This window comes from Suricata suricatta, chromosome 7 (genome assembly GCF_006229205.1).
Source record: "Suricata suricatta isolate VVHF042 chromosome 7, meerkat_22Aug2017_6uvM2_HiC, whole genome shotgun sequence".
NCBI classification, from domain to species: domain Eukaryota; kingdom Metazoa; phylum Chordata; class Mammalia; order Carnivora; family Herpestidae; genus Suricata; species Suricata suricatta.
Window position 1 is genome coordinate 82,200,041 of NC_043706.1, and position 3,988 is coordinate 82,204,028.

Sequence of the window (3,988 nt, forward strand, 5' to 3'; positions counted from 1 at the left end):
TTCTATACTCCAAAACGAGTGTGAGTTTATGCATCTGCAAATTTAATGTCATCGTTGTTGCTCTACTTGGGGCCTTTAAGAAAAGTTCCGGGTTTGTTTTTTTTTTTTTCTCTTTAAGACAAAACGGTTCCTTAATTTAAAGAGTCTGAGAGCAATCTCGTGAAAGCAACTTTGGAAGGCCGCGTCAAAACCAGCTGCCCTCCATCAGTGCGAGTTTCTCAGAGGAACCTCGGGGGACCAGTTTTTAAGACAGGGGTGGTGGGTCATCTCCACTCGGAGATGGAGGTTGGAAGTCCAGCCACAACCTGCCCCGCCCCTTTTCTCCCGCACAGAACGCCCTGCGGAGCTCTCCCCTCATTCGTCCGCACCCCTCCGGACCCTAGCAGACAAGGGGAGCCCCAGCGGGGAAAGCCCGAGCCCCGCTGGCTCGCCCAGCCCCGCGGCAAAGCCCCGCCCCCTGGGGGCTGCAGGAAGGCTCTGCGCGCGGCTTTTGGGAGGCGGGGCTGGCTGAGCTCGCGGTCCGGAGGCGGCGGGCTCTCCGCACCCGCTCTCCCTCTCCACGCAACCCTCACGGCTCTGGCTGGGGGGGTTCTGCTGGTGGCCGGATTCCCTGGTGAGTAGCTGGAAGATTCAGGACTCCGCCAGACGCGGCTGCGGCGGGTAAGGGACCCACCCCGGCGCCTGCGCGCTCCTCCGCCAGCCAATGTGCTCGCAGCTGCTGCGGATGGCCTTTGACCCCGCGCCCCTCCGGCGGGCGACTGGCTTCGTGCTGCGTGCGTCGGGACCCCGAGGCACCTCGCTCTGTCACTCTTAGCCCTTGTTTGTGGCTGGGTTAGTTTCTTTGCCTTTTATTGCCTGTTTCAGGACCCTGCCGACCTTGCTTCCGCCACTTCTTTGGAGCGGAACCTGCCGTCGCTTTGGTTTTCCCTCTCCCCCAGCAAGTTGGGAATTCCGAGAGTGACGGAAGCCGCTCGGCCCCCCCGGTCCCTTTGTATGCAAATCTCAGCTGACTAAGCCTTGAGCCTGCGGGGAGCGTGGGTGGCTCGAGGCCTACCGCCTACCGCGCGTCGGGTGGACCCGGAAGGTCGCGCCGCAAGCCTTCTGGAGTCTTTGGACCACCGCAGCCGTGGTTTTTCCATTCGCTTCTTAAAGCACTTTTGGCTCTGTCTTCTTAGACTGTTCTCTTTTGTTAAGTTTCAGGATGCAGCTATGCCGGAATATGTCTTTTTGCATTTTCTAAAGGAGCAAATTGAAATTAAGGCGTTTACGACAGTTCTAGTTTTATTAATGTAAGACCCTGTGGATAAGTGTTAAGAGAAAACCTGGAAATGCTTAAAGATAAATAAGGGAGGATAACAGTATCATAGTAATATCATTTTTAAAAAAGACGAATAGGACTGGAATGGGTTATGTTCAAGTATTTTAGATAGTTTGAGACAAAAATACAAAATCTAGGTATTGGTAATACTGCCACATTGTTTACTGGTCATGTAGGAATGACAAATTTCAGGGGGCTGCTGCGGGCGGGCACTGTGTAGGAATGAAAAATTTCAGGCCCTAGAGTGACCATGGAACTAAAGTCGTTTTTCAAGTAGAAGTTGTTTGAATCCCAGGATGTGGTTTAAGATAAGCTGAAATGCTTCCCTCCCTAAAGTGCAACCCTGTGAACTCTGCTGTTTTGCTTATCTGACATTGACAGATGTGTGTCGTAAAACTTACATGGGAAAATACCTGTGAAGAAAAAAAAAAAAAAGAAAGAAACCCCTATAAGAGCCCCGCGTCAATCGTCTTCGGGGCTCTTCTCCTCGACCCCTGAGTGGGATAAGAGTTGAGCCCCAACGCCTTGGTCCTTGACTAAAGCCTCCTGTGTTTTGCATCAAGTGACGACTCTCGCGATTGCTTGGGGTGAGCGCAGGTACCCAGCTGACAGCGGTAGGGTCTCCTTTTGGGGTCCTTACAGTCACTTTCAGGAAAATACGTTATTCCCTTCTTATGGGGCTATATGTAAACTCCTAAAAACGGTGGAGTGCAGTGTATTTTGTGGATTTTCAGGCTCGACGTATAAAATATTACCAGAGCTGTTGCTGTTAGTCACATGGGAAACTAAGTGTATGATCAGAAAGTAAACGGTCTTCAGATTAAATTTGAGCTGCAATTTATGAGTAGGTAGCAGATAAGCGTTGTTTTTTAAGATCATACTATTTATTTATGTGCTCGCTTAGTTTTAAAGTTTACTAGAGAGCTAGGGAGATGCAGAGAGAGAGAGGGAGAATCCCAAGCAGGCTCTGCTAGGACAGTGGGACTCTGAACCTGGGAATCATGACCTCATGGCCTGAGCTGAAACCAAGAGTGAGTTGCTTATCCCACTGAGCCACCCGGGCGCCCCTAAGACCATACTATTTAAATGAAAACTTGAACACATGCTGGCAGTTTTCATCTATGTCACAAAATATTTTTAAACTTAGTTTGTCTAGTATGTTGTAGGATGGTGGAATAGAAGGCAGGAGCTTGAGTTCTAGAGCCAAACTTGCTCTGTTTGTTGCTAGTTGCTTAACCTCAGACATGTTACTTAGCCTTTCACTAGCCCAGGGACTTTGAAAAGTTACCAATTGGCCTTTACCTGTACTGTGGCATCTGCAAAATGGTGTTTAAAAAAAGTTTTACATCCCAGCTCATCGTGAAGATTAAAACGGAGGGATGAGTTTATGCTTCACTGAATTTGTTAGCCAGCAGGTGTGTTGATGTTAAAATTGACCTGGACAAGGAAGCGTTGGTATAGAAACTGGCTTTGAAAGTTCCAGGTGTGTCTTCTGGTATTAGTTATTTTTTTTATCTACAATGGCTTCTTAGAAAATGAAATTAGAAAACAACTCTGAAAAAGAAAAGTACTAGAGGTCTGTACAATTTAATAATAGTGTAATTAAAATGTGGCTTTTCTAACTGGATTGTCAGCAAATACTTTTTGAAATAATAGTTGATATCATGTTGTTCCGTATCTCTTAGGCCTCACTAGACCTCTAAGTCAAAACCTAGCATTTCAAAGATGAAAACCGTTAAAAGTACAAACCACGGAGTTTCAAAAGACACTATTAGGTATAACTTTTGTGTATTATGTAATGTAAACTGCCCTTTGAAGTCTTCAATAGCCAATACCTTGGGTAGATTCCTGGTTTGGGAGTCCATACATCTGCAATTGTAATTTTTTTATTTTCTTGGGAAACTTCTGAAACTTCTTCCGTTTGTTGAAGCCATATAAGTAGTTCTCCACCCTTTCCTTGCTAGATTATTAGACCTGTTAGGCATCTCAAGGGTCACTGTCGTCTTGCTATTTTGAACTTGGTAATTTATTAAAATGGAATTTTAAAAATATTGGATCCAGGTTTCTTCCTGTATAACGTGTTCAATATAGACTATAAAACAGTCAACTATCTGTATAGTCAGTAGAATCTGTTTATACACATACTGCCCAAATATATATCAATGTCCAAACAGAAAGGCCTGGAATTAAATTGTTCAAGCTAAACACTTAGTGGTCACTGACTATGTATAAGATACATGGGTTATGTTTAAATGAAGTTGCTTTTACAACACCAAAGACTTAATCATCCATTCCCTACATAAAAGGTAGCTACTTTTTTGCATGGACCTCAAGCATATTGTAGTATAGAGGTGGAAGTTAAGGAAAGGTATTAAGCAGGCTGTGTTGTAGCCTATGAACAAGTAATAAATTGTATCATTTATCTTGAATGTATCATAGATAAGCTGCTATATAACATTGCCACTTCAGATAGCTGTGAAATTAGGTGATTAACTAGTTGGTACTTAACCTTCTAATTTCTGTATAAGTCTAATTACATGAAACAGAAGTTGGTGTTTTGATTTTTTACTTTGCTTTTCTGTTTTGAGTGTCATTGCAACTACTGTATTGTAAAGGATGGAAAATAATTGCATATGTTAAAAAAATATGAAACTTTATAAAGTAAAAAAA

General features: G+C 44.3%; 1 protein-coding gene across 1 annotated transcript in view; it reads left to right on the top strand.

The window, feature by feature from the left end:
• Positions 1-438: 438 nt before the first annotated feature.
• MANEA (mannosidase endo-alpha) overlaps positions 439-3,988 on the top strand; it is a 66,712-nt gene continuing 63,162 nt past the window's right edge. The window contains exon 1 of the mRNA XM_029945221.1: positions 439-660. The gene's annotated coding sequence lies outside the window, so the exon portion shown is untranslated. The remainder of the gene's footprint in view (positions 661-3,988) is intronic.